Source organism: Callospermophilus lateralis, chromosome 13 (assembly GCF_048772815.1).
Source record: "Callospermophilus lateralis isolate mCalLat2 chromosome 13, mCalLat2.hap1, whole genome shotgun sequence".
Classification (NCBI taxonomy): domain Eukaryota; kingdom Metazoa; phylum Chordata; class Mammalia; order Rodentia; family Sciuridae; genus Callospermophilus; species Callospermophilus lateralis.
Window position 1 is genome coordinate 66,668,877 of NC_135317.1, and position 12,925 is coordinate 66,681,801.

The window sequence follows — 12,925 nt, forward strand, 5'->3', positions numbered from 1 at the left end:
GTTATGAGCCAATCATTTCTCCTCTAAACCTTCTTGCATTGTCTCACATGAGCTTTTGCAGGACACCACATCTAAACCATAATTCTTTCTTTCTTTTTTCCCTCTGCCTTTCAGTATTGGGAATTGAACCCAGAGCCTCGTGCATGCTAGACAAGTGCTGTACTACATGCTGTCCTGAGGTTTCTTTTTGAACGATGCCACACATGAATTCCTGCCCACTCCTCCTTAGCTACCTTAGAGAAAGGATATAAAATTAAAACTGGAAAATTAGGTACAAAAGTGAATATACTTGTTCAGAATAAGAGAAGAAATCATAAAAGTGATTTTAAATTTAGGAAAGCTTATAAATATCACAACACTTAAAAATTCAGAAAAAAATATAATTTTAGTTAGCTCTCTGGTGCTCCTCTATAAAACATCCCTTTCTCCCTCTTTCTCTCTTCTGCCGAATGTTCATTGATTGCCTCTTCATATGACAACAAAGATTTTGTAATCTCATTTTCTGTAGAGAGAATAGAAAGATAATTCAGTCTTTCCTCTAGAATGTTGATTGAAATTTGTTTTTTGTTATTGATGGTTTTAAAAGGCTTCTTTTTCCTTACACTACTCATTATTGGCAACGTGATGTAAGTTTTTAGGATTGTTGTCAAATTTTGGGAAAACCTCTATGTGAGCAGTGAGATTTGAAGAATTTTCCCGACTAGTATGCAACTTCATCCATTTCAAACCTTTCTATTCCATGATGAAATATGTTTAGCTCTTGGGCCCCCAAAGGACTTGTTTGCATTTCTGTTTGATCTCTGGCCCTGCATTCTCTGCTCCCATTAGAAAGCGAGGAGCATTCCTTCAAGTCACTCGTACATGGGGAGGACTGACAATAATTTAACGATATGTGGAAGTGATTATGAGCCACATACATATAAACCCAAATTAACCATTTGATAACTTTCCCTTAGCCAAATTCTAAAAATGCCTGTGGCTTTTCCTGGGTCACCCAATGAAGGAGAGATGTGGAGGAAAAGCCAGAGATCAATTGTGATTAAAATATCTTGCTTTAGGAAATTTCACCAAAATACACAACCAGGTTTACCCAGGTCCATGGGAAGGGCCTCCATAGTGAGGGAATCTGAAGTTTGGACTCTTTAGATTTAGGTCAGTCTACCTCTGTCTGCAGCTTGGTTTCTAGAAACCAGCATAGTCTTTACTTATTTTACTTTCTAGGAGCTGTATACATTTATATGGACCATGCTTAGCTTTGCTTTCAGTTCCTTGTTTGTCCCTAGGTGATAGATGCCATCTCCCCTGGCAGCCTCTCTGTAGCCAAGCTGATTTTTTTCTGGATCAATTAGAAGGAAAACATTTGACTACTCTTAGCCTCTGAAAGCTTGGATATCAGTTGTTCTTAGTCTCTCCATGAGCGATAAGATCATGGTAGTTTATGAATGACATCAGGCAAATGACTTTTAAGCAAGAATTGACCACCCTTGCCTTCCGCAATATTGAAGAGGTAAATATTATCCCATTTAAACCTATGGTAAAGCTATATTTTAGCTGAAGATGAAAATAGCATAATTTATATGAAAAAATATAGAGGTGGAGAGAAGTAGCTATTGTAGGGATTTATAAAGTCACTTATCGGAACCTGGTCATCAGAGGAATAGCTTTGCCTTGAAATGCTTGGAGAAAACTTTTGCCACCTCTCTCTTCTCCAGCCTGGTCTGAGGATGACCTTTTTAGCATGTTTCTCTGAGTTTTGTTTGGCTAGGCATCTGGAAGTTCTTCCGGAAAGCACATCTGTTGGTTAAACATCTTTCTGTGGGGAATCCTTACAAATGGGGCTGGGAAAATTTGGAAGGTGGTTTATGAAACTGTTCAAAAGAACTTCCATAACTTCAAAAGATATTGATAAATATTGAAGACTGCCCCCACCCTGCCAGCTTCAGATATTTTATCAATATCCTTTGAAGTTCAGAGTTACTACAGACTCTCTCCAGATGATTTTTTATGAAGTAGGTTTTGTAAAAGTTGCCTTGGGATTCAGACTTGCCATAAAGGGGTTCCACACCGGCAAACTCCACTGTGACTCTGAAACGGCAAGCCTGTGAGGAAGCCATGGTAATAATAAGGAATAATAGTTACATACACTGGTGATTTGTATGAAATTATTCTTGAGTTTATTGTTTAATAAAGAATATTCAGAAATAGGCAAGTAAAACATGTCATTGATGTCACAGATGAAAAAGCTACATATATGTATTAATGGGATTCATTCACTGGTTTATGGACCCCAACTTCTCCTGGGACTCTACAAATCCACATGCACATAGACCCCTCTCAATTTGACAGGAATGCAGATTAGTCACCAAATCTCTCAGAATAGACCAGGATTTTTGCAGAGAATTCTGTAGTGGACTCAATATGGGGTTCTCTTCTGTAGCACAGATCCTGGAAAATTTTGAGTGGAGATAGCTCTGAGACCTTAGCAATGTTGATTCGTTGTACTTTTTGCTGAGCAGACACCTGAGCTATCCTCCCTGCACAAAGAATCTTTGTAAACATTTCCTCCAGTCAGCACTTTCCCATTATAGGAATGGCGAAAATTATCAGGTGTCATCCCCAAAACAGATGTTTGTTTCTGCCAAAACATTGTAAAAAGCATCCATATTGGAGATGCTAGAGAAACAAAAACTTAACTGAAATATGTACTCTCCTTGTTAAGACTGCCAAATAAAACTGTAATGTTTAGGGAGCTATTTGCATGAAGTTAGTGTCAGCTAGTGTGGGCAGGTCATTTCCTAAGTAGAGTATGGTGCAGCTTGGAGATTAGGTCTTAAAGTGATCCTAAGGATTTATTTTGAGCTCTCAGTTCTTCAAAAGAAAAAAATATATATAGAAGAGTGTACTTCTGCCAGGAGCTCCGAGAAACCTGGATGTAGCCCTTGTTTCTTTTGTTTCAGGAAACAAAGCATGAGATTTGCTTGAATCCTGCACATGGGAAGCTCTAAATGCAGTCATGTTCTTCAGTTATTTATAGCACATCAACCTCCACCTACCCTCCCTTCCTATTATCTCCCTGCCCCTCCCCCAGTACCATGACCCTATATTTAGATCTGAAACGTCATCTTCTGTGGCCACTGCAAGGTTGAGCCTGGGAGAAGGATGGCAGGATATGGGGTTATTTCACCAAATGGAAGAAATATCTGTTTGGGACATTTTTAACTTTTGGGAGAGAAAACTTAGCTCTATGTAAGAAACCCAATTAGCAGGCAGAGTCTTTTTTGATATAATTTTATGGAAGGTAGCATTTTTAGCATCTGGAGATGAAGCTCAGGGACAGAGCACTTGCCTATCCCTAGTACTACCAAAAAAAAAAAAAAAGTAGCATTTTTATAATAACCTGATATACATTGCAAAAAATCTTTGCTGTCACTGCATATTACCCATTGTTTGGAGAAGATTCCTATTATTTTTAATGTATATATTTATATATCCACAGATGGGGATAACTGTGTTCATATTTTGGTAAGATAAGAACTTTTAGTCTATTAATAACAAGATAACTTTAAGGAAGAATTCTGAAAAAGGAAATAAGTGTTTGAAGTGGTCTCAGAAAATTATCAAAAAAGAAAAAAAATAGTCAATGCCACCACATTTGATACTCATTCTAATAATGGCTAAAGTACTAAACATATTTCATGAATTATTTTCTTTAATCACCATATTTCAGGTCTATAGGAGCAGGACTATTTTACATATAAGAAAGCGGAGGCTTAGAGGATTAAATAACCAATTCAGGTTTTAAGCTCAAATGGTCCAACTCCTGGCAGAGCTTTTAACCGTTATCCTAAAGGCTCATAGATGTAACTTTATGATGCTTCATGTCTCATGTGTATGAAAATAAAATTATTGTTGATTGCAACCAAAGCATCTGCAGGTGGCTAAAAGACCAGTGTGACCTTCTTTATTGGCAGAGTCCTCACTGCTGGTTAAGTCTAGAACTTGATTCAGATTCAGCCAAGAAAGCCTATCTATTGCTTATTGTAGACTTCTCCCTCCAGTTCTCTTGCTACTGGAAACCAAACAATCTCATGGCTAAAAGCACTGTTTGGAAGCCCAAGACCGGTTTTCAGTAAGGTGTTTGTTCTACTATCCACTATTCCAGGTCAGTGGCACAATTTTCATCTGGTAGTACCTCATGAGAGCACAGACTATGCAGAAATTGCCCTTGTCTCCCTGCAGTGCATCCCCGTGCATGAGTGCAGGGTCTGGCTGGGCAGATGCCCTCTGTGTGGAAGAAGGAGTGAGGGCTGCATTCTGGGAATGTCAGTGCTTTACTTACAGGGAGGAAAAAAGCTGAGTGAGAGGTAAGCCCTGAGATCTGTCAGGTAGACTAGCTTATCATTGCCTATCCAAAACAAATAAAACTGTTGGCTGGTTTTTTTTCAAGATATATTAAAAAGATACTTTATTAGAAAATAGTCAACTTTTATTTGTATGTGTCTATGCAGTGAAAGGCAATACTAGGGTATTTGGAAACATGATTGTATTTGGTGCATTCTTGGTTGACCTTAAAATATTCTATTAAGTATGCCTAGCAGAATGTCATTCTTTCTGAATTATGTATTTAAATAAACTAGACTAACAACTTCAAAAAAAAAAAAGATAGGGAAATGACCTAAGTGTGCATCAACAGATGATGATTAAAAAAATTGTAGTTTAAATACACATAATGGAATAGTATCCAGCTTTAAAAAGGAGATACTGCCTTGTAAAAACATGAACAAACCTGGAGGATATTATGCTAAATAAAATAAGCCAGAAACAGAAAAAAAGTACTGGTTACCAGGGGCAGGTAGGGGAAATATATGAGGAGACAGGGGTCAAAGTTTGAAGATTTGTAGTAAGGTAGGATTAATAATCCTAGAAACCTAATGTATAGAATAATAATTGTGATTAATAATATTGCATATGGAAAATTAGGTAAGAGACAAGCTTTTAGGTGCTTTTATATAATGAAACATGATAGATATGTAAAATTGACTGTATTAAGTATTTCACCCTGCATATGTGTATAATACAACATGGTATGCACAAAATATGCAATAAAATAAATTTTCTCATTTTTTTTTAACAAAAGAGAATTTACATTTCATTGTTCTCTTCTTTCTCTTAAAGAAGCATTGGGTAACAGCTAAGTTTTTAGAGATGTGATGTCAAGATTCTGCATTTTAAAATCCCATTTTTTAAAAGGGGGGAAATGTCCTGGCATTTGGGGGAAAGATTTTTCTCTGAAGGAGGGAGGAAAAAATATGGAGAATAATGAATTCATCAAGCTGAAAATGCACGAAGCAGCGAAGCGCTCAGGCTTCAATACATGGCAAATGGAAAGAGAGCTCCCATTACTGTCGAGATGCACAGACACAGCCCCGCTAATCGCTTGGTCATGCTTGGGAGACACTAAGTCATCTCAGGCCATGACATGGTGAGAACAGGGTGCCAGGGGTTTGTTGTAAGAAAAAATTGTTTATTTAACATCCATAACCACCAGCACTCCCTTCTTCAACCCTCATCCTCAGATGACAAGCCTTGGTTGGAAAAATGCTTGTGAGCACGCGCGCGCGCGTGTGTGTGTGTGTGTGTGTGTGTGTGTGTGTATGTGCATGCATGCATGCATGTGTGTTTAACTCTTTAATTTCATCACAGTTGAAAATCAGTGGGGAAGTAAAGACTGTAGAGTAAGTGGCTATTTGAACCAAGGTTTTAATTTTATTTATTGCTACAATTTCTTATCTCTTTTATGTGTACCTGTGCAATATTAAATATAAAATAATAAAAGGTAACATTGCAAAATTGCTTTATGCTACGTGCTGTTTTGAGTTATTTGTGTGTGTCATCTTGCTGACTCCTCACATTTGCACCATGAAATAGAGTTCTAGTATTGTCCCTGTTTTGTACATTATCATCTGCATGCTCAAGGTCGCTGAATTCTGAATAGGGGAACTGAGGTTGGAACCAAGATTGTCTGATTCCAAAGCCTGTGTTGTTGATCACAAGGCCTTGCATTAGAATATGTTCTTTGAGAAATCCAGTAAAACCAAATTAGGCAAAGTGACAATGAATGGGTTTTCATTCTTTCAACATATATTTTATTGAGTATTATATGCGTTATCGAGTTGAATGACAGGTGTAGACATGACTCCCACTTAATCTCATTTTTGCTATCATGGAAAGATGCATTGGGACCAAGGGTTGTGTGGAGAAAAGACACCCCTGTCTTTGGAGATGACTTTAATTTTCCTGCCTATATCAACAGTGCTAGCTTGGGACTTGCCTTAGTAGATACTCACTAATTAGCATATTCAGAAAAGGATACAGATGGATAATATCTACCTGAGACTTCATGGACAAATAATAGTATCTCTGTGTATAAGGTAGGCAAAGGTATTCCTAGGTGAGAGAAGAGCATATATAAAGGCAGGAGACCACATAGCATGTTCTAGAAACTACTTTCTACGAACAATTGATTCTGTATTGCTGGAGCTTAAGATTGAAGGTGAGTGAGTGGAAGAGAGGAAGCCAAGATTATTCAGTCAATAGGCAGAGTGTGATGGAATTATATGCCATGCCATGAGTTATGTTTTGATCTAAAGGAGTGGGATATATGGTGCAAGGTAAGCACCGTGGAGGTGTGTCCAGCTTGAGGTTAGAGAAATAGTACTATAGATGACAGAGTGAAGGGGGTAGGAAGGACTTGGGACTAAAGACTACTATAGAGGTTCTGGATGAGATTGTGCAGTGTGAACTGGCAGAGTACCCATGAAGTTGGAGAGGTCCAGTATCCAGAAGACACAAGAGGCAAAGCTGATCACTCATTATATATGAGGAAAGAGAAGATAGGAGAAATTATGGATAGATTTCTTATTTGAAAAAAAATTAATAATAGCACCATTAGTTTAGATAGGGAATATAAAAAGCAGTCTTGGAGTTAAAAATTATGTTTTATCAATTTTGTCAGTTTGAGGTTATTTGGGACAATAGGTAGAGATGTCTAGAATTCAGTTGGATACACATGACTCAAACCTAGGCAATAAGGCTACATTTGATGAAGTATTCAATAGCAGACATGAGGTCATAGCTAGTAAATTTTACTTACCAGGATTGATATTCTATGCCTAGTATAACACAGAGGCCACAGGCAGTCATAGTAAGGCAAGACAATGTAGGGCTTAGTAGTCATAAATACGGTTATTAAATGAATTCATGAAAGAGGATATTTGGGACTAGAAAGTGATGATTTAAATTGAGTAGCAAGAAAAGACAGGCAAGAAAGAACAATTTTGTATGGAAGAGTCCTTGGGTTTTGCAAAATGATGTTTTCAAAACCTCCCTGAAGATGTGTCCATTTCAAATATTGCATTTGGTTCTGGAAGTTATAGTGCATTAGGAATTACTTAAAAAAAAAAAAAAAGAGCTAGCGGCTCAGCGAAACATATGCATTTTAAGTAAATCATTAGCGAGTTCCTTTTTTGAAGTTGGCCAGCTGACTACATGTGTAATGTGTTGATGATAGTTTTTCTTAAAAATCAAATTTTAATTTTCATCCCAATTATTGAGCACCTATTATGGTCATTACCTATGGTACCAGTCATAGTTCTATGTACTGTACATCAATGAACTCATATAATTTTCAGAACACTCCTGTTGAAGTCAGGATTATTACTGTCTCCATTTTATAGTTGAGGACATACAGGCATAGTGTTTGATTTACCAAGCAACTAGTAAATGGCCAATCCAGATATTCTTGCTCCACTGTCCTAAATTATTTTAGATATCATGGCCAGAAGACCCATGAATCTAAAAATCCTGGCCAGGACCAAGCTTTCCACTGCCTGGAAACCTCAAGGTATATTTACAAATGAGAGAGGGACTAAAATATGGTAGATCAGGGTAGTGGGCGGAGGCGAGATTGTGGCTGATTGTTGCCAAATTCCAAACCAGAACTCAGGTAAGTCAAGTGAGAATTGGACAGGTCTTTCCCTTAAGGATATGAGAGAGAGCGAGCGAGAGAGAGAGAGAGAGAGAGAGCGAGCGAGCGCGAGCGTGAGCGTGAGCGTGGAGTGACCTTCTAACTAAGACTGGCTGACTCTTTAGATGACGTGAATGAATGAGGAGAGCCCTAGCCCCTATCCATGTGTTCACTGCAGCTTTCACTTCTTAAAGTATGTACCCTGATTAGCTTTAGGAATTTCAGCTAAGAAAAAGAGGGTGGAAGAAGAGGACAAGGAAGGTCAAGGAGACCTCGGCCTCTTGAAGAAAGAAGCCAGCATGTCCCAACACACTTATTTTTTAAGTAACTTTATTTTATTTATTTAGTTTTATGTGGTGATGAGGATTGAACCCAGTGCCTCACAGTGCTAGGCAAGCACTCTACCACTGAGCCCCAGCCCCAACCCACACGTTTCTTATTTCATCACTGGTTATTTGGATACATGACAGGTACACAAAGTATGGGAACTTTAATGGGACATGATTGGGTGCTTGCATAGAGATGGCTTTTTCTGCTCAGTCACTGAAGACACTAGCATTCAGAAGCACTGGCCACAGAATTGGGGTACTGAGATACAGGGTGGGTGGGCTATGGGAGTAGCAAGATGGATAGAGGTCGAAAGGTGGATAAGTGGTCGCTCCTTGTCAGAGTTGAGCCCACGATGTCTAGGAGAGCCTTCTGGATTCTTGTAGGGTTAGGGTTAGTACATTCAACCAATTACATTTTATTTTCTGCTTTAAAGAGATTGTGTCAAAATTGGTATTAAGATGCAGACAATCTATAGACCTTGTTCTGTAGGGTCAGGTGATAAATATATTCTGCTTGAGTGGTCTTGTGATCTGTGTGTCAGAACTACTCTGCTCTGCCATCACGGTGCAAAAGCAATCTTAGGCAATATGGAGATGAGTGGGTGGTTGCATTCTAATAAAACTTTATTTAAAAAAAAACATATGGAGGTAGTAGGGTGGGAGTTGGGGGCAATAGATTTGGTCCACCATCTTTGTTTATCAATCTTTGTTTTATGCAAATGACTTCTCTCTCTGTCTCAGTTTTCCTAGTCCTTCAGTTGGTAGTTCCTCCTATTGTAGACACTCAATAATAACTTATGCATAAAAAAGAAAAAAAATCCCTGGGAGAAGAGTAAGAACATTTGGGTTCTGATAGGCCCAGGAACTTACCAGGTGTAGAATGTTCATCCTGAATTTATTTTCTGTGCTTCAGTTTTCTGTAGGCAGGGAGAGGTCATCTTTAAGGATCTTTCCAGCTCTCACATTTTATTCAGAAGGATTTCCTCTACCTAAAAGGTAGAGAAAAATAAAGACCATAAGTGTAGCTGAAATAGACTTATAAAATTTAGCCCACCTCCTATCTGAAGTTAAAAAAAAAATGTATGAGTCCTCACTGGAAAATGTGTGTAGGTGTGTTTTGTAAGACTTTTTCCTTCTCATATCATTAGGTTGTATTAGAACCTGATTCCTAAGACCCAGACAGGTAGGTAGGATCAGTGCCCCTGGAGAAAATGTACCAGACCAAAGTAAAGGAATTTCCACTAAACTATATTTTAAGTCAATAATGTTGCAGGTATGTAATTTTTTGCCCCATAAGATTCCCAGAATTTCTCTAAACAATGCAAGGGTTGGGTGGCGGGGAGGGAGAGAGAGGTAGATATTGAGAGATAGATACTGAGAGAGAGAAAAAAAGGGGGAGGGAGAGGAAGGGGAGGCAGAGAGATTCACTGTTTTTTTGTTCCTTTATAAATATAAATGGTACTGAGCCAGAGTATAAGAACAAAAGTGACTCTCTCTCTGCTCTAGATCCTCTGTACTCTGGGATCCACCATAATGAAACTAACTGAAAGAGGCAGGAAGTTCTGGATTTACTAGTATCCTCCAGTGTGGTGAACATAGGCCATATATGTGCCTAAACTCACTCTCTTTCTCCTTCCTTCTGAAAGTCATAAGAGTAATAAGGAAGAAAAACAGATTCATTGGAGTACAATCCATTGTGTAAGCTCAAAACAAAACACAAACCTCATTATTGAAGGGTAATAAAAATGTGTCTAACTAGATGTTAGGTTCTTACAAAATTTTTTAAAAAAAGTCACTACTATAGCTTCCATGGCCTGTCTTTGTAAAAGAAATGAATGCCACCTTTGTTCAATGAGCCTATAATGAAGAGGTGTTTAACATTGAAGGCTATTGCTTTAAAAAGATATTGTCAGGTAAATGTCAAACCTGTGGAGACACTGGGTTATGAAGGTTACATCTGCTAAAGGAAAACTTAATAAAACAGCCAATGGCACTGACATGGTTTGGAGACTCACCCGGAGAACTTAAATGTTTGCAACTGCTTGGAATAGCATCCTAGTTTGGTTCTCTCCTCTTTGTTTTTTATTGATGTATTTTTATTATTGATAAGCATAATTTTATACTTACATAACTTGAAGTGAGTTATTAGAGTTATTAAGGTGATTTATATTTTTCAGATTTACACATCTTTAGCAATAACAATGTTTTCATACTTTCTTTTTACTGACAAAGCACTTTACTGACAGTTTTATTAGATACACCTTTCTAAGAAATTTGGAGTAGAAATTTGTATCAGGTGTTGGATCCATTGGGAAACCTGCTCTGAAGTAGACTTTGGTTCTGGAGGAACTGTGAAGCAAATCAATGTCTAGAAGATGGTTGTCTCTGTCATGGAAAACAATCATAAAATATTTGTCATGGACTGATGTAATTTGATGCCCCAAGGTGATTTGTCCTAGGTATCTGATTCTTAGAATGGTATATGTCAAGAATTCCACAGGGGATAGGCATGTAGTAAATGCTTAGGAAATGTGGTCCTTTCCCACTGGTCTAAGGGATAACCTGGGTATTAAGTCAGTTGCCTGTTTCTTAACCTCTTTAATCAGTCTTGAGTTTTTATTTTTTATTTTGCAATTAAAAAGAGAACATCCCAGAGCTGTTTTTTTTTTTTTTTTTTTTTTTCTTCTTAGCATCAGCTCTCCTGGCTTAAAAGTTGAACAGCAAAATTTGATCATGGAAGTAGATGTTTTCAGATTCTATGAGTTTTTTTTTTTTTTTTTTTTTTTGTACTGGGAATTGAACCCAGGGGCACTTAACCACTGAGCCACATCCCCATCCTTTTTTTATATTTTGTTTTGAGACAGGACCTCACTAAGTTGCTTAGGGCCTTTTTAAGTTGCTGAGGCTGGCTTTGAACTCACAATCCTCCTGCTTCAGCCTCCAGAGCCGCTCCATAAGTGCTTTTTTAATGAGCATGGTATATGTCTAAAAGGCCTGAGATTCACTTATCTCTGCCTTAATGGAGACCAGAGCCAGAATAAGGAAGGGTCCTTCAGGATCATCCATGGAGTTGGCAAGGCAACTCTATCACCATAGAAGAATTTGTGGCTCCCATTGCCTTAGCTCAACCCTTGCACCAGGCTCCCTGGACTTTCTGACTTTCCTTCTTAGGATACCCGCTTTACCAACAATTAAACAGAAGTTGCTTCTTTTTTGTCTTTCCCTTTCCATATTTGTCCTTGATCTGCCCAGCCTGATGTATTAAAAAGGCTGGTAAGTGGCAGGACATTGAAGGAAGAATTCGAAATAGAACAATGTCCCTTGGTTGGTAAAAACAATCTGATCTCATTTCTGAGTTCCCAGTTGATGTTTGCTTTTATTAAAAATGTCTGTGAGGATAACTGTTCTGAGTACACTATCCAAGATAATAACATTAACTGGCTTTGCTGTGGAATCAATAGGAGTAACAAAAATATATGTCTGTTGATTAAGAATGACATAAAGCAAATTTGTAAACTAAAATACATAGCGTCAACAGTTTGAAGCAGACATCATCTGATGTTTAAATCTTACGCACAGTTCTTTATTTTGGAAAGAAAATCATAAATTACTTTAAAAAATATGTTTGTAGCCTTCTGAAAAAAGATTCTAGGGGAAGGAAAAAAGAAGGGTAACTCAGAAACTGCCCTCCCTATCCTCTGAGGGGAGAGAGAATGAGAGAAAGAGCAGGATGGGGGGATGGGAGGAAGGAGACCTGTATACTTCATCCAGGGAAAGTAATTGAAAATGCTAATTCTGTGCCCACAGACGAAAACTTTGAAGGACAGGTCCTTGTCATTGGACTCCTCGAGAAACAGCAGAGCAGAAATAAAAATAGATCATTGACCAAAAATATCCCTTTCCAACTGAGAAGTTTTAAAGTGCTGCAGCCCATTTTTTTCTATTTAAAAAATTATAAACCAGCCTTTTTATTTTTTACCCTAAGAACTTTGGAGACTAATGTATATGCGGTTGAGGAATAAAAATATTGTAAATCTCAACTTAAGGAATGTTGAGATCTTTCTATTGATATATTTCCCCCCTCCTTTTGGAAAATGGATACCCATAAAAGTTAGGTCCAGATGATGGTGAGATTAGGAATTTCAAAAGTTCAAGTCGATTAGCAAGATTTTTGGAGAAACTGAACATAGGTGAAAGTTGTCAACTTTTGTTTTTCTAATGCTGGTGATAATAGTTCTAGTTATGGTAATCATCTCTTTCTTCTTTAATTTAAAGCTCAAGAGTCATACCAGAGTTTGCAACTGATTTGCAAGGTTGTAATTTGTGATTGTGAATGATTGATTATGGCAACACAGTTTTAGAGTAGGGATATAGTTTTTCGTTTATAAGAATCAAAAATAATGTTAGAGCTAGGCATGGTGGTGCATACCTGTAATCCTAGAGGCTCGGGAGGCCGAGACAGGAGGATCAAGGCACCAAACAACTCAGTAAGCCCCTGCCTGTCTCTAAATAAAATACAAAATAGACTTGAGGATGTGGCTCAGTAGTCACTTGTCCCTGAGTTCAATCC

At 37.9% G+C, this 12,925-nt stretch overlaps 1 protein-coding gene across 2 annotated transcripts in view; it reads left to right on the plus strand.

The window, feature by feature from the left end:
- Positions 1 to 12,925, plus strand: part of LOC143412244 (uncharacterized) — a 171,339-nt gene that overhangs the window by 128,145 nt on the left and 30,269 nt on the right. The window lies entirely within an intron of this gene.